Genomic DNA, 18,020 nt, shown 5'->3' with positions numbered 1-18,020 from the left:
GATAAAGCTAAAAGTGCGCGAAAAATCGCTCCGCTACTCTAAGAATAAAACGAATCAGGCTAAACAACGCGAAATGTGTGTGGAACAAACAATTGCCAGATTACAAGAGGAACTCGACAACAGAACTACTGGAGTCGCACCCTCTTCACACCTGGAGGAGCAATTGAACGATAGTAGACTTGAGCTTGAGAAGGTTATTGAATTTCGCACGAAAGGCGCAATTTTGAGATCAAAAACTAGATGGTACAATGATAGTGAGAAAAACACCAAATATTTTTTAAATCTGGAAAAACGACACTTTAAGCAAGGGACAATTAGTCAAATTAAAATAAATGACCGTGAGTTTGTTACCTCGGATAAAAAAATATTAACAGAGTGCGTATCATTCTACAAAAACCTCTATTCAACCAAAAGCATGACATACGACCAAAACGATGCAACCTTTTTTCCTGAGCGTGAAGATGAAAGCGCTATCCACGAATAAGCTGAGCTAACTATGTGCGAAGGAGCGCTTACCGAAAAAGAATGCCTAGAGGCACTCAAAGGTATGGGAACAGAAAAGACCCCTGGGACTGACGGTATTCCAGCTGAATTTTACAAAGTATTTTGGAATGATATATCTGTCATCCTTACTAGAGCACTGAACTATGCTTATGAAACTGGACAACTCTCAGTAACTCAGAGAAGAGGAATCATCAAACTCATTCCTAAGAAAGACACAGAACCATTCTTTATCAAAAACTGGAGGCCTCTAACCCTCCTGAACTGCGACTACAAAATAGCGGCAAAGGTAATTGCTAATCTATTGAAACCTTTTCTTCCTAATCTCATCAATTATGACCAGACGGGTTTTATAAAAGGTAGATTTATTGGAGAAAACATTCGCGTTATCGATAGTGTCATTTGCTATGCCAAAGAAAAAAATATTCCAGGACTACTCTTGTTTTTGGATTTTGAAAAAGCTTTTGATACGATAGAATGGTCCTTCATAAGAAAAACTTTTCAATACTTTGGTTTTGGCAGCAGCATCCTAAAGTGGCTTAATCTTTTTTATTGCTGCCGAGAAAGCTGTGTTTTGAACAACGGTTGGGCGAGTGATTTTTTTGAAATTCAAAGAGGTGTAAGGCAAGGTTGTCCTCTCTCACCTTACTTGTTTGTTTTGTCAGTTGAAGTGCTAGCCAAGGCAATTCGGGAAAACAAAAATATTAAAGGTATCTTCGTGAACGGTAAAGAAATTAAATTAAGTCAGTATGCAGACGATACAACACTCATACTTGATGGTATACAAAGGAATCTTTAAGAGCCTCTCTTAAAACGCTGGATGAGTTTTATGAAGTGTCTGGTTTAAAACTTAATGATAAAAAAACAGAAGCCCTTTGGATTGGAGTAAATAGCGGGAACGATGGAATATCAATTTCTGGAAGAAATTTTAAATGGCCTAAATACAAAGTTAAGGCTTTAGGCGTCTGGTTTTCAATTGACCCGGAAGCAACAACAACCTTAAATTACAACGAAAAACTGGATAAGGTTCGAAACGTTTTAAGCTGCTGGAAATACCGCAGACTTACCCTAACTGGAAAAATTACAGTCTTAAAGAGCCTAGTAGCTTCTCAACTCGTATATGTGCTTTCTCCTTTACATACAAATGTGAAAGCTATCAAAGAAGTAAATAAGCTATTCTACTCATTCCTCTGTAATGGAAAAGGCGATAAAATTAAGCGAGATATAATTATTAATGATTACCCAAATGGGGGTCTCAAAATGATAGATACACAGGTTTTTAGCAAGTCCCTAAAAGCGGCATGGATTAAAAAATATCTAGACGAAGGAAATCAGGGAAAATGGAAATATTTTTTTGATCTTGAGCTGGAGAGGCATGGCGGTTCAATAGTACTCACTAGTAACCTAAACAAGAAAGACACCATAGAGAATCTCAAGATTAAAAACTGCTTTCTAAAAGAGACTCTGCTAATTTGGGCAGAAGTCAATTTTGATGAACACATAGTGTCAGAGAAACAATTTCTTGAACAAATTTTATGGCACAACTCTTTAGTAAGAATCGATAACTACCCTATCTTCTATCGAGAATGGTTTGACAGGGGCGTCACGAAAGTGAAACATTTCAAAGATGCCTCCAACAATTTTTTGTCATTAGCTGAGATGCGGCGCAAATACAACCTTAATATTTGCCCTCTAAAATACTATGGCCTTTTGTCAACTCTGAAATCTCTTCGGAATACATAAAAAACAACTATGCCAACAATTGTGATTATGAAAGCTTCGTGGCCAAATTAACAAAGTGCCAAAGTGCAAACAGACTGGTTTACACTAAATTAATTTCCACAAAATGCACGCACCCATCTCATAATCAACAGAAATGGCTAAAAGACTGCCAACTGGATGATGTTGATTCAATTAACTGGCGAGATGCCTATCAACTAGCCTCTAAATACACTAAAAGTACGAGAATTCTTGAATTCCAGTTCAAATTTTTACATAGACGAATAGCAACAAATGACTTCCTAACAAAAATTGGAGTAAGGGACAACCCAAACTGCTCCTTTTGTAATGGGGAACAGGAGAAACTTTTTCATCTCTTTTGGTCTTGTCCTAAAGTGGCCTCTTTCTGACATGATTTAACTGTAAGGCTAACTTTTCTCCACATTACTCCCGAACATTACATAATATACCCACTGGTCGCTCTCGGTCTAAAGCCGGATTCTTCCAAGAACTACCAGCAAATTAATTTTTCCTGCCTCCTAGCTAGGAATTATATCTGGATGAGCAAAAGAAAAGAAACCGCACCAAAGGTAGAAGGTTTTCTACAATACTTGAAATCAATTTACAATATGGAGGCCAATGCAGAATGCGCTCATTCCAAAAAGTGGGAATTTTTGAACACTTTTTGTTAGAAAGCCTTGTTTTTTTTTTTAGTTATCAGTGTGTCTCGATCCACTGTACATTTTACCTGTTTTTTACTTTGGGTACATTTCAGTGCTCCGCTTTCACTGCCCTTAATTCAAGAAAAAAAAAAAAACACAAACTGCTTTGTATATATAAGTACTGTATTATAAAATAATAAAATATGACTGCAGCGTTTTCTTAATTGTAATTGTCAGTAATGTATTTGTTTTTTTTTTTTTTAGAATTGCTTTTGATTACTTTATTTATTGATCGTTTCAAAATGTGTATTGCAATTGTAAGTTATTAATAATAGGTTATGTGTAGTGTTGTTGGTTATTGCGATATACTTATTTGTAACGCTGTAATTATAAGTAACAGGAATAAAACAAAGAAGTAAGTAAGTAAGAACTGATAATAGTGTAAGTTATTGCATTGTATTGTAGCGTAAGCGTATCCTTTGTAGACCGTATGTTAGTTTTGCATGGTAACGTGTAAGTATTGTTTTTGCTTTGTATTTTATTGTAAGTAGAGTAAACATCGTATGGTAAATAGGGTAGGAACAATGTAAGTAACTAAACAAAAAAAAAAATTAAAAAATAAAAAAAAACTTCGTTCTATGACTTGTTGTTGGTTGGTACTCCTGTGCATGTGAGAGAACTGACTGGGAACGAATCAACATCCCGGAAGCGGTGCTCGAAGCAACTTCTGGCCTGATCAAAGCTTGAGAATGCAGAAACATATTGAACTGAAGTACAGAAAACTGAAGGTGAAGACCTATAAAAAGCTGTTTTCTTCCGTTGAAGGTTGCTCATGGTAAGTGAAGGTAAGGGAACTATATTTTCTGAATGTCTTTGCCAGCATGTTCAATACCGAATAACTTTAGCACCAGATCAAAGCCTACATATACATGCTCTGCAACGCGCACTGTAGCCTTCGTTCCTTTTTTAAAAAAGTTGGAAACGACCACAGTGATAGGAAGTGAAACAGCTCAGTACATGGAGCACTTGTTCTAATTACCGGTTACTGAAAGTAAGCGTACAATTCTCTTGAGAGACCTGTAGAATATGCGTCCGCTGCGTCCTGCATGGAATGACGCATGAATCCTTTTGAAAGACAGCACGTAGATCCACTGCAAGCTGTACAACGATCAATGTTGAGGTCCGTTGTCACCTCAGCGATGCAACTATGATGTATTAAGTACTAGTATAGTCTAAAATCTAGCACATTTCACATTTCCAACGTCAGTCACCCTACATGTTGCTTACTGGGGCCATTAACACAAACTGTTACGTTTAAACAAATTTCAGTATAGTCACATCACAGGGTAATGCCTAGATACGTTCTCTTCTTTCCCTCCTATGTCTGCCATTAATGCAGAGTCAACTGTTGTTTGCAAAGGAATGTTTTACTAGCTACAAGACTTGTGCAGTGGTGTACATTGTTGTAAGTTAATATGATGATGTGATTTATTCACTTAAATATTTCTAAGTATTTATAATTTTTGTACTTAGTTTGCCAGCTTGTTAGGTGACTACATATATACCTGTATTTATGAAAACATAGCTCCAGAAATGTTGCCTTAGGTTAGTTTTACTTGTGAGATTTTAATTTTTTTTTTTTTGCATTTTTCTTTTGGTTCACATCAATAAGTAGAAAGCACACAATTAAGCTCATTAGGAGACATTTACAAAATAAAAATAGTTTTCTTTCACCCCCCTGACCCTCCCTCCCTCCCTCCCTCCTTCACTCCCTCCTTGTTTTGCTAACCTAGCCCCACTCTCTCTCTCTTCGAACATCTTTTAACCACACAATGATTTCGCTTTGAATTCGGCGCGTGCTCTGAGCTCAGAACTAAGTCACTAGACCTAGCGTTTTGTTTGGCTTCCTGAAGCAGAGTTTTCCTGAGGACATCATTAAGTCAAGTGAGGGAAAAATCTTACAGGTGCAGCTCCTGCCTCGTCTAATATTCTCCCTTCTAGTAATCTTTTGTGCTAAACAGGTAATTTTTAGTTACTCGGGCAGAGACTAAGGGTTGCATCATTGTGAGCTTTGCTTGAGGAGGTAACAGTCTTTGACCGTAGATTTCTAGTCGGGCAGCATGAAATTAGGATGAAGTTTTGACCTGGCCAAAGACTTTTAGTTAGTAATTTTTTCTGGTTGAAAATGGTGCTAACCTTTCCCATCCAAATGTTGATTTCAACATCTGGGACTTAAAGTAATTTAATGGCAGGCAAGTGAAAGAATTGGCGAGGATTTTCTCTTCGAAAAGCATGAGTTTGCCCTTATTAGCTATAGCGACGTTAGGCTAGTGATCGATTACTCCTGAAGTGGTATTTTGTGTGGGATTTCTGCTAGAAAGTGTCGTAAATAATTTCCAGATGTTTGATCGCTGTGGTTCGCGTCCAACATGTCAATCTAGTATAAAGATGAAAAATCAATTTAAAACGCTGTCTTGCTATGATTAAGCTGATTTGTTTGTAGAAAGCTAAACTTGAGCGCTAAAAGACCGAATTTTGGGTGAGATTTTAGATGCGTTGGCGCATTTAATTACTGTTTAACTGTGACACATTTTGTAGGAAATTCACAGGTCGATGTTTCATTTCATGGGTCAATGTCAATTGTCTAATTTCAAAGAAAAGCCACTTTTTTTACCTCCCATGCTATTTTTTGACCTTACTTTCTTGTGATGAACCCTAATTGAAGTCTTGTTAATGACTAGCATATTTCTTCAGCCTAGAGAGTCTCAAAATGTGCCCAATTTCTGGGGGCTATGTTTTCATAAATCCAGGTATATATATAATTTTCTGTTTCCCTTCCTGCCTGACCACCTTTTTAATATAATTTCTGTCTTAATATCTTGACATATAGTTCCGCCTGCTAGTGATAAAAATTATTAAATAAATTTACTAGTATGTATGTACAATGTATGTATGCAAGAAGATTGATGCTACTTCTTGGCTGGCTTGAGCTTAAATATGCATTGTTGTGAATTTCAAGTAAAATTTCAAGTTTTTAAATTGCGGCTGGAGCATGGGGGCTGGCTCACATCAATTATAAAAAATGTTAGTACAGGAAAGAATTGATTCTGTTTTTTGTATTTTGTGTCTATTTCTGCGAGCTGTGGGCATTTTGAATGTTTTGGGCTTGGTTGTCATCTTGAGGAATGGGACCAAGTTTTGGAAATCCCGGGAATTTTCGGCATGTGCTGAGATTAATTAACAATTATTCCACATGCATGCACGCATTGGATGTGAGATGATACATAGCCAACAAGGCATGTAGTGTTAAGTTGGCTAAAATCATCTCATATCTAACAACACTTGCTGAATATTTGAGATGAAACAAGAATTAATATAATTGTTTTATTAACCCATTGATCACCGTGCCAGCCAAACCAGCCACGTTTTCGCACACTATCACGACCGGTTCACATTCAGTTCCTGCCTCCCCTAGAAGGGAATTTTTTGTCCCCTATTGTTCTAATTGTCTTCAGAAAGGACTGACTAATCAGAATCCACTTTCTGTGCATATACCCCTGTATTTATAGGTCTTAGGGGGGCCTACGCAAAACCATCCCTATACAAAACCATCCCAAATTTCAACTTGATACATGCTTTTTAGATAATTTTAATTTAACTGTACTGTAGCATACTGAAACACACCCTCTCTGGCCATCTCTGTTGTCATCACATCACCTCTCTTCTCTTGACTGATGTTTGATCAAAATTCTACACAGTTCAAGGCAATTTTACTCATCATTTTGCTCCATGTTTTTTTTTTTAAGAAATCTGCATTTTTCTTCTCCAGGTGATTGACCTTTTTGTCCAGGGATGCAAATGATTGACTATGGCATCCACCTCACAGGAATATCAAGAATGTGACCAAAGTTATGGATCCAGTAAAATTAAAGTCACCATTTTGGCTTCTGAATGGGGATCAACCAAGGGAGGGCTTTCCACCATAAATAGAGAGTTAGCCATTCAGCTGGCCAAGTGTTCTGGTGTGGAGATAACTTTCTTCCTACCAAAATGTAGTGAAGAAGATAAGAAAGAAGCCCTTTGTCACAATATTAACATAATTGAGGCAACACGAAGGCCTGGTTTTGATGAACTGGAATGGCTTAGCTTTCCACCACAGCATTTGCAAATCGACATAATCGTTGGCCACGGGGTGAAACTTGGTCGCCAGGCACAACTTATAAGAGACTATCACAAATGCAAATGGATTCAAGTAGTGCATACAGATCCAGAGGAACTAGGAATGTTCAAAAGCTATTCAAATCCGATTTCAAAGGGTGAAGAAAAGCACAAGATTGAAGTGGAGCTGTGTGAAATGGCTGATTTTGTCATTGGAGTGGGACCCAAGTTGAGTGAAACCTTGCGCTCATATCTTTGCTGGTGTCAAAAGGATCAAACTGTTCTTGACTTCACTCCAAGTATTTTTGATGAATTTTCAAGTGTTAAACAGGCTCCAGATGAGCGAAAACATCATAGCATCCTTGTGTGTGGCTGTGGAGATGCTGAAGATTTTGAATTAAAAGGATTTGACATTGCAGCAAAAGCTGTTGCCACATTGTCAGACACACATCTTGTTTTTGTTGGAGCACCTGATGGAAAGCACGAGCAAATAGCAGAAAAATTGTGTGGATGTGGTATTTCTGCTAGTCGGCTGAAGGTGAAAGGATATGACAAATGCCGAGATAGATTGAAACAATTATTTTGTCAGGTAGATCTTGCACTCATGCCTTCTAGAACAGAGGGCTTTGGGCTGACAGGTCTTGAGGCCCTATCAGCTGGTCTGCCTGTTCTTGTCAGTAAGAACTCAGGGTTTGGAGAAGCTCTAAGCAAAGTACAATTTGGATCATCATTTGTGATTGGCTCTGAGGATCCTGAGGTATGGTCTGCAGCAATCAAGGAAATCCTGGCTAAAGAAAGGCAGACTCGAATTGAAGAAGCTGAAACTTTGCGCACTTCTTATCAGAAGAGATACAATTGGAGCAAACAGTGTAACAGTCTCCTTGCCAAGATGGTCAGCCTGGTTCATGGTAATTAAGTTTTGTTGCATGCAAAGTAGGAATGCTTAGAAATGTGACCGCATCTTTTCTAGGTGTTCAATGCCAGGTGCAGCACTTTACACAATCAACTCAAATGAAACACTAGGAGTAATTCAGAGGTGTACAATGGCCAAACTTACATTTTAATAATTCTTTAAAAAGTCATTCTAGGTTCATGATTCAGTTCTTGTGACACTCTGCATTAGACATGTGATACCTTTTAATGGTTATTTTTTATCATCTTTGTCATCTCATGGTTGAATACAAGCATTTTTCAAATGTTCAAATAAATTTTTCCATGCACAAATCCTGTTACAGAAAGAACAAGCAAATTAATATTGGTACATGTAGATGACTGATCAATGTGTTCAAGTTGACAGTGTACATGTCAGGTATAATTTATTTTAGTTTGATGGCGTCTGTTGATTTTTATTGTTATTACAATTGTAATTATGTGTTAATCAAATTCACTGTTTGGGCTGGAAGTGAGTTGCAAAGGTTAAGCATGGGGTTCACAACCTGTGGCCTACTGATGCTCTGCGCATTCTGTTCTTTCCTTTACCAACTGTCACGCATTGATATTAAGTGTCTATCATTTACTCAGAATTCTGGCGGTCCCCAGGAAACACACCCGCTCCAAGAGTTCAATGTTGTAGGGCATCCCCAGCAGTTTTAATCATTTACCAAGTTTACCTAAGACTACCCAATGCACCAATGACTACTAGAATGATCAAGACTGATCGGTTTTTCCAAATCCATTTCATCTTGTGCTTTAAGTCATGGTAGATAGTTCTCAATTTTTCTCTCTCCTTACTGTCATCCTGGTATCAAAAGGGGCAGGCAACATACAATATGTGGCTTATTGTGATCAAGGTGGTGATCTGTTTGTATCTTGAAATCCCAAAGCAATTTGTATCTTTCTGACTTAGACACTGGATTAAGGCTTATGATCATACCAGTTTGTTCCCTCTCAAACCGCAAACCGTCTCAAACCACACTTCTCACTAAGATCCCAGTAAATTACCCGGGCAACCTTGCAATGTCGCCATGATTTATATTGATTATGGGCGAGGGAAGCCCACTCTGCTGCAATATGACTGACTGTCTCAACTCTGTCACCACATGCTTATTCTGCATGCCGAGGATATAATTGTTCTGCCTGTCAATAACTTTCTTTACACTGTTTGTCTGCCGTGCCTGATCCTGTACTTCCATGAGAAGACCTCCAGTCTCCTTTTTTAGGTTGACCCTCTTTTAAATTATTCCCAAAACTCTGGATCTCTTTTTTCATCAGTGCTTCTCAAAAATTGTCCATGGAAGGGTTTTTCATAGTTACTGTATCTTTTAGCTCTTTCTCCCAAGAATGTTTTCTGGTCTTTACCTAGCCTGTGAACAAGCTCTCCATTAGCCATGAGGGGATATAGTGTGAGCTGGGGCGGGGGTGGGATAAAGGAAAGCTTGCAACCATGACTAAAGAATGTTCATTTCCATCCCAGAAACAGCAAGAAACCCCAGAGATGGGTTGAAATTCTCCTCAAGTGTGAAATTTGACAGCTGCTTTCATGACAATCAATTTTGATATTGCTGCTGTCATTGTCATAATTTTCTATTCTTTATCTGTTGAACAGAATACAGTTTTCCTTAACTCTGCTTCCCGTTAACTCTTCCTCCTATCCACTTGGTACCTTTGATTGAAAATATTTCCACTTCCTACACTGAAGTGTTCCTATTGGAAGGTATGGTAACAGTGATGAGGTCGAGGCATTTATTCTTTCTGTAGTCCTTGATCACAGTATCCATTTATTGTCATCATTATCATCTTCATCATCATCATCGCATCATCATCATCGTCGTCATCATCACCATCGTCATCATTATAAATTATTGTTATGTTTTTTTTTTTCAGCAGATGTTTCTTCCAGTTTTTCGAATTTTGCACAGACTGGTGATAAATTGCCTCCTCCTTCTTCCCTGACCAGCTCTCAGCAGACTGAAGTTGCTATGAAAAACAATGCAGGTACCCTCCCAACATACACTTAGGGCTAATGGAATCTGGAAGTGCATAATTTATTCTATGAGGGAATTGTTCTCTGTTGCTCACAGTCAATAGAAAAACTGTACAGCTATTTTGACAAAAACAAAATGCTCTAAGAAGAAATTGCATGCTATAGGTTGGATGCTGCCCTTTTGTTACACCAATCAGATTGCAGGTTGGTGTTTAAGTGATGAATTTGATTTAACTGCTTTCTGAAGGTGAGGAAGGATTTTAACATAAGCCATCTTGATTTCATGGGATCGGTTGGTTAGTTCAGTAGAATCCCGGTAACTAGAACTTGGATAACTCAAATTCCCCACTAACTTGAACTAAGTCCCGTTTCCCTTGGATTTGACCCTACTTTTCAGTCACTTTTACTCGGATAACTTGAATTTTTAAATCCCTTGATTGAGTTTTACCCCGATAACTTGAATTCTGGTTCTTGCTCCTCCTGTCATGTTATTTGTAAAAAACACTGGAATTGACACTTCTAAAGCAATTTCATTTTAATCAGTGCAACAGATCACGCATTTGACAGTCATTTCCAATCTTTTTAGTCAAACCGCATGCACTGGCTCTTAAGCTGTCACGCAGAAAACAAAAAACAGTGCTACAATGAATAAAAACATGAATCTATTGGACCTTGAAACGCCTATGAAAATACAGTATACATGTATTTAAACTGTTTTAGCTAAGACGTACGTTTTCCAGTAGCTGAATACAATTTCATAAAGTTCACATCTCAAGGCATTCCAATTCTTTCTTTAAATTGTTGACAAAGTTTTTTTTTACCCGAAAGCCTCAGCTTACATGGGACTAACAGTTTCTGATGAGAGTAAGTTTAATTTACCCTAGGTTGTATACTGAAGTGCTGATAATCAATAAACTATAAATTATTTACATGAAAAGTCGAATTTTTAATTTACCCTGGGTTGAATACTGAAGTGCTGATAAATTTTAATAAACTATAAATTATTTACATGAAAAGTCAAATTTCCGATCTACCCCGATAACTCAAAGCCCCGCTGACTCAAATAGTTTTTCATCTCCTTTCAGAGTTCAAGTTACCGGGTTCTGCTGTAGTTAATAATGCCGTAACATTTGGTCAGTTGGTTGCTTGGGTGGCAAACAACTATTCGAGAGCTGACGTTTCCAGCCTAACCTAATTCATCAGAGTGGATTTACTCTGTCTTAAGCGCTCAACACCCTGGATACATTTTGACAAACATTTCAGAGTACTGATGGGATGTTAAAATAATAGCATTTAGCTGTTCTTGCAACAGCGTTAAAATAAAGTGATATTTGAAAATGTTGGAGTGTTCAGCCAAGGCTTAACCTGAAGTGCATTTAAATTGCGATCATGCACTAAACATCTCAATCATTGAAAATTTTTTGCACAGAAGTCCAAGAAAAAATGAAAGAGAAGCAGAGGAAAAGAAAAACTCAAGGTTTGTTAATAATAATAATAATAATAATAATAATAATAATAATAATAATAATAATAATGATAATGATAATGATAATGATAATAATAATAATAATAATATTAATAATAATAATAATAATAATAATAATAATAATAATAATATAATGATAATAATCTCTTTATTAATATAATTATTCCTCTGGAACCTCTAAGGCAGAGGACAACCAAGCGGAGGATAGCAAAGGATACTTTTGCGCTTAGCCAAGACATGGTACTGGCGTAGTCCTCATCCCTTCTTAATGTTTGGTTCAAGCTAAACCACAGGTCACCAAAGCGTATGTGACACAGGTTACCATGCAAGCGTGATTTAAGACTTTGTATGGAGTTAAAATTAAATTGAAATTTAGACAACAATATTCCCACAAAATTCACCAAAAATATAATAAAGTCTGAAAAATCTTACCCGGTGTGTTTTGCTGTGTTTTCAATGCTTCTCAGTGCTGCTAAACGCTGTTTAGGGCGGTTTATCTCTCAGCAGCTGTTCCACGTGCATCACTGTATTATGTTAATGACAAGGTAGGAAACTAAAAGTCGAATTTGAATATAATTTGGCCCGTCATTTGAGGAGAGCACTTCGAAAACCTCGCTTAAATTTGCTTGAAACTTAAGCACTCGCCTAACTGTCTCTCCATATGGCAAGAAGGATGATGTGCGGTCCTACCTGGGCAGATAATTTTCGGCGAAGTTTATTTATTGAGACACAGGCCTTCGTTGAAGACAAAGTTCATTTCAAATTGGGTGCCATTTTTGCCGCCGACAGAGCCGTGTCGCTGGAATGTTGGAACAAACTCACGGTCAAACCTAGGCACAAGTACTAAAATGTGCCCAGCCGGGGAAATCCACGGGAAGCCTTTGGCACGTAACAAACCACAGAAACCCCCTCCCGGCTAAGTGCAGTTCTGTACCAGCCAGCCGTGCTAGGCGTGACAGCAAGAAACGCCTCTTGAGAATATAAATTGACTTTTGCATTATTATTATTTTTTTTTTTTTTGTGAATTGACTTCGCGATTTTCCAACTCGTAACTTACGAGTTGGCTTTTATTGAATAAAAGCTGACTGAAAGAAACTGAAAATTTGTCTTTGTATCTGTTGTATTCACGCTCTCCAAAAAACCTTGAATTTCGCAAAGTTGTTGTTTTGCCGAGAACGGCAACATTTTTTACACACGTGTAAAGTCATTGTTTTGCTCATTAAACCTTTTGTATTTCGAAGTTCTCATTACCGGCTTATTCATTGCGAGCAGGAGGGAGGAAGGAAAAGTAATCTGAGTCGTTTGAAAAGATCTGGCGATGCGTGTTTGGTCGTTTCGGTAGGTCACAATCAATACAATCCAAGAGACGTTTCTTGCTGTCATGCCTAGCACGGCTGGCTGGTACAGAACTGCACTTAGCCGACTTCCCCGGCTGGGCACATTTTAGTACTCGTGCCTAGGCTTGACCTTGAGTTTGTTCCAACATTCTAGCGACACGGCTCTGTCGGCGGCAAAAATGGCACCCAATTTGAAATGAACTTTGTTTTCAATGAAGGCCTGTGTCTCAATAAATAAACTTCGCCGAAAATTATCTGCCCAGGTAGGACCGCACATCATCCTTCTTGCCATATGGAGAGACAGTTAGGCGAGTGCTTAAGTTTCAAGTAAATTTAAGCGAGGTTTTCGAAGTGCTCTCCTCAGATGACGGGCCAAATTATATTCAAATTCGACTTTTAGTTTCCTACCTTGTCATTAACATAATACAGTGATGCACGTGGAACAGCTGCTGAGAGATAAACCGCCCTAAACAGCGTTTAGCAGCACTGAGAAGCATTGAAAACACAGCAAAACACACCGGGTAAGATTTTTCAGACTTTATTATATTTTTGGTGAATTTTGTGGGAATATTGTTATCTAAATTTTGATTTAGTTTTAACTCCATACAAAGTCTTAAATCACGCTTGCATGGTAACCTGTGTCACATACGCTTTGGTGACCTGTGGCTAAACAAAGTGCTTATGCCATGAAAAGTCATGACATTTAAAACAAAAAGCATCAGCTTTTTATTTTCTTAAAATGTAATGACGGGATGTTAAAATAAGGACTCATAGTTGCTCTGGAAACATTGTCAGTACATGATAATGTTGGAGCGTTTAACCTGGGCAAAAGCTTAAGTGCACTTCAATTCCTGAGCATCTTTATCATTGAAAATTTCATGCACAGAAGTCCAAGGAAAAACGAAAGGGAAGCAGAGGAAAAGAAAAACTCAAGGTTTTTTAATAATAATAATTTCAACTAAATAATAATAAATGAGAACTTTATTTCAGTGTTGAATGTATTTAGCTACTGACAAGCGAATTTGTGACACTTAGCTATTTAAGAATTACTGTGATGTAGTATTAAAATCAGAAGGCTGTGCACAGGGTAAGTACGATGCTTGAAGCAGTTAACAGTTGTCTTTTGGATTAAGCACCTCTAGTTTAAAGATCATATTGTTCTTTAACAGGTATGCCTCACCTTCCAGTGCAAATGGACTGTGAGATTGATCCTCAAAATGTTTCAATGAACTCACAGGATGTTTTAAACCTGATTGCGGTAAAGTACCTTCAAAATGTAAACCCGACTACTGTGGGACAGTTCAATGAATTCCTGGATTATATACAGAACGTTAGGAATTCGCTTATTCTGTCTGTGGAGACAGGATGTTTGATAATAACAGTGGAATGTGGCTCGCTGCAGAGTCTTGACCAATTGTGGAAGGACTACCGTACAGGCCTCCTCAACGATATGGCACAAAAATATCTTGTCACAGAGGACATCTTGAAGGAATGTGGTCTGTTGGAAGTGAAACTCATTACAACTATTCTGGAGGATGATTACAAGGCTTGTCAAGAGTTTTTTTTATCAGGTGAATTACGTTTTATCTTAGTGTGTGGTTAAGGCCGGTACAGTACAGTTGTGTCTTAGATGTAAGCCAAGCCTAAAAGCGGAGCTCCACAATTCCTTTTTAAAAACATTTATAAAATGCTGGTTTTCATATGAATGTAATGACCTTACAAATTCCTCACCCCCCCCCCCCCCCCCAAAAAAAAAATGTCATTCTAAGCTACATGATCGGCTTTTCATTGAGTTATGATAGTTTTCTTCACGCTCAAAGTGATATTTGGATTGAGTTTTGTTCACTGGATTCCAACTGATCGACTGCTGCATAATCAGAAACACTAAGAAACTTGTTACACGGGCAACAAAGCTCGTTAAAAAAAGGTGCAAATGCTCACCTGATCCTGCTAGAATTGTAAACAAGGAATGAATTTGTGGCGTCTATGGAAACATAAAATGTGATATGTCTGGTTCTGTAAGGCCTACAGAGACGACTGAAACAGTAGTAGTAGTAGCTGCTGTTGTTTTCCCTTTACCACATTTGGATAAAGTGAAGGGTATCTCGAATAGCTCCGTCAACAGAACACGATGACACAACCGCCGTTTTGTTGTCGAATAACATCTCATGATCAATTGGATAGCGACGTTCATATATGAAAGCAGGAACAGCAAGAACAAAGGTGTGTGGACAGGCGTTCTTTTTTTCTTGCCCCCGATCTGTCGCGCATGACTCATGCCCCATGCTTGCCTCGTGCTTGCCTCCGCTCACCTGAAAGAAAAAAAAAAACACAAAAAAATGACTCCTTTGGTGGTGGTGGTGGTCGTGGTAGTGGTAGTGGTAGTGGTAGTTAGTAGTAGTGGAGGTAGTGGTGGTGGTAGTGGTAGTAGTAGTTGGTAGTAGTAGTTGGTGGTGGTGGTGGTGGAGTTGGTAGTGGTAGTAGTAGCTGGTGGTGGTGGTGGTAGTGGTAATGGTAGTGGTAGTGGAAGTAGTAGTTGGTGGTGGTGGTAGTGGTATTAGTAGTTGGTGGTGGTGGTAGTGGTATTAGTAGTTGGTGGTGGTGGTAGTGAAAGTAGTAGTTGGTGGTGGTGGTAGTAGTAGTAGTAGTAGTAATTGCTTTATTTGCATGACCACAAGATTTACAGTATTGCAAAAGCTTATATAATCTAATTACTAACAAAAACAGTGTAAAGTATCATAACAATATATAATTAATTCTAAGTTACATCATCAATATCCAATAATAGCCTGTCACGTATAATCATACATGAAGAAATAAACTTCATAACCAGTTTGTTTACATTATAGTCTTTAGAGTTCATCAGTAGTTTCACAATGTCTGATGTCGATTTCGTTTGAATATCAGGTATCATTTTACTTATGTCTTCATAGAATGTCTGCCTCTGTAAAGAGTAGCAACTACATTGAAACAAGAAATGAGTTTCATTTTCCACTTGATTTGATTGACACAACTGACATAATCTGAACTCTCTAGGAAGATGATCTTTCTGATATCTACCAGCTTCAATTCTGAGTTTGTGGTTACTTAATTTAAACTTAACTAGGTTTCGTCTATCAGGAAAATTTCTTAAATGAGTTAAATAATTAGACGAAGAGTATTCATTCTTGAAAATCTTATAGAACTCTAACTTTTTTGAGTGTTCAAGGTTGTGTTGCCAGAAACGTAGATACTTGTTTTTCATATTAGTTTCAATTTGCCTTATTGTCTCATTGCTAAAATTTTCAGGATTTAGATCAGATGGATAGTATTTTTCTAACATGCCCATAAAATTGGAGTAAAAACCGGAATTATTAATGGAGTGTAAATGTTTTGACATCAGAAAAGATTGCTTAACGATAGAGTCATTCTCCTTATTGTTTAGGTAAACAAAGTATTTCATAATTTTTTGGTTTATTGCAATAAGTAATGGATATCGCCCTAACTCAGCCCTACATGCTAGGTTAGAGGCTTTGTTGTTTACCTCCAAATAGCGTTTGCAAAACTTTAAATGTACTTTTTCTAATGGGGAATTATCCCATGTTTTGAACTCCTGCTTCGTGTACATACCCCAAACCTCACTGTTATAGCTTAAGATCGAGAATATCATCGTGTCGAAGATCTGAGATGCTGTGTTGGGATTTAGTTTACTGAGGAGTGTGTGTTTTTGGATGTTAGAGAAGGCGTGCATGGCCTTTTCTTTTAAGTGATCTAACGCAAGAGTGAAATTTCCTGTTGGGGTTAAACGAGTTCCTAAATAAGTGTATTCCTGAACAATTTCAACAGGTTCGGTGTCTATTCTAAAATTAATGTCAACGGATTTCTTTGAGCGTTTCTGAAAGATCATTACTTTCGTCTTCTTAGGATTGATTTTTAGCATCCATGATTTGCAGTAAGAAGATAGCGTATTTAAACAGTTTTGCAATCCTGTTTTGGATCTCGACAGAATGATTAAATCATCAGCATACAGAAGTGAGTTTATTTTCGTTCCATTTGGGAGGACAAATGGATCAGAAAGCGCGTTTTGAAATGAATATGGCAGATTGTTAATATAAAAGTTAAATAACAGAGGACTTAGAATACACCCTTGACGGACACCCCTGGAGTACGAGAAAGATCGTGTTTTGTTGTCTCCAATTCTTATAGAACAGGAAGAATTACAATAAAGAGTTTTAATTAGATTGTAAAATTGTCCTCCAATGCCAGCACCGAGTAGCTTAAAAAATAAACCAACGTGCCAGACGGAGTCAAAAGCCTTGCGGAAATCTACGAAACAGGCATAGACCCTTTCTTTGTGATAGTGAACGTATTTATCTAGCAGGGCGCGAAGAGTAAAAACATGGTCTGCAGTGCGGTTTTCAGGCAGAAAGCCAATTTGTGAGTTATGTAATATTTTGTTTTCTTTTAAATAAGAGTGTAGACGTTGATTTAAGATTGAGCAGAACAGTTTTCCGAGGCAACTTGATACACAGATGCCCCTGTAGTTTGTCGGATCATTCTTGTCACCAGATTTGTAAATGGGGGTTATCAGGCCTTGGCACCATACATCTGGCATCTTTCCAGATTTTAGGATATGATTGAAAAGTTTGATGTAAAGAGGCATTAGTGTTTCAAGGCTCGCTTTGATCATTTCGTTCCTTATTCTGTCGGAAAAGGGCGATTTCTTATTCTTTATTTTTTTCACAGCTTGACGTATTTCCTGTTGAGTTATTACTTGGTCTAAGGAGTTAAGTTGGTCTTTTTCTTTTTCTAATTGTTGTAGCTCATAAATTTTTTCTTGATGTGTAGATGGTTTTGGCTCGTCGGAGTGTAAATATTGAAAGTGTTCTAACCATTTGTCTTCTGGTATTGAAGGAGGATTTTTGTTGGGGATTGTATCATCTATCGATTTAAGACAACTCCAGAACAATGATTTGTCAGGATTTGATGATATTTCATCGAGTTCTTTTGTTTTTTCTTTCTGAAAATTTTTCTTTTTTAAATCGAGGAGATTTTTGTACTCGTTCAACGTTTGGTGAAATTTTTCGCGTATTTCGGAGTTGAGAGGATCACGATGCTTTTGATTTGAGAGTTTTCGTACTTCATGTCTTTTTAATCGGCATTCGCTATCAAACCATTTCTTGTTTGAAGCTTTCTTTATGCGTTTACGAGGCTTTTTTATTCTAATCTTGAGGCAAAGTTTTGAAGTCGCAGTT

At 37.6% G+C, this 18,020-nt stretch overlaps 2 pseudogenes across 1 annotated transcript in view; both read left to right on the top strand.

The window, feature by feature from the left end:
• Positions 1 to 266: 266 nt before the first annotated feature.
• On the top strand, positions 267 to 3,403 carry LOC146478021 (uncharacterized; annotated as a pseudogene).
• A 202-nt stretch (positions 3,404 to 3,605) lies between these two features.
• LOC146478020 (uncharacterized) overlaps positions 3,606 to 18,020 on the top strand; it is a 59,697-nt pseudogene continuing 45,282 nt past the window's right edge. The window contains exons 1-6 of the transcript XR_014865210.1: positions 3,606 to 3,727; positions 6,712 to 7,948; positions 9,867 to 9,974; positions 11,393 to 11,440; positions 13,673 to 13,720; positions 13,956 to 14,357. The product of XR_014865210.1 is annotated as an uncharacterized LOC146478020 (transcript). The remainder of the gene's footprint in view (positions 3,728 to 6,711; positions 7,949 to 9,866; positions 9,975 to 11,392; positions 11,441 to 13,672; positions 13,721 to 13,955; positions 14,358 to 18,020) is intronic.

This window comes from Pavona decussata, unplaced genomic scaffold (assembly GCF_977016875.1).
Source record: "Pavona decussata unplaced genomic scaffold, jaPavDecu1.1 SCAFFOLD_67, whole genome shotgun sequence".
NCBI classification, from domain to species: domain Eukaryota; kingdom Metazoa; phylum Cnidaria; class Anthozoa; order Scleractinia; family Agariciidae; genus Pavona; species Pavona decussata.
This window is presented reverse-complemented; position numbering and strand designations above follow the sequence as displayed.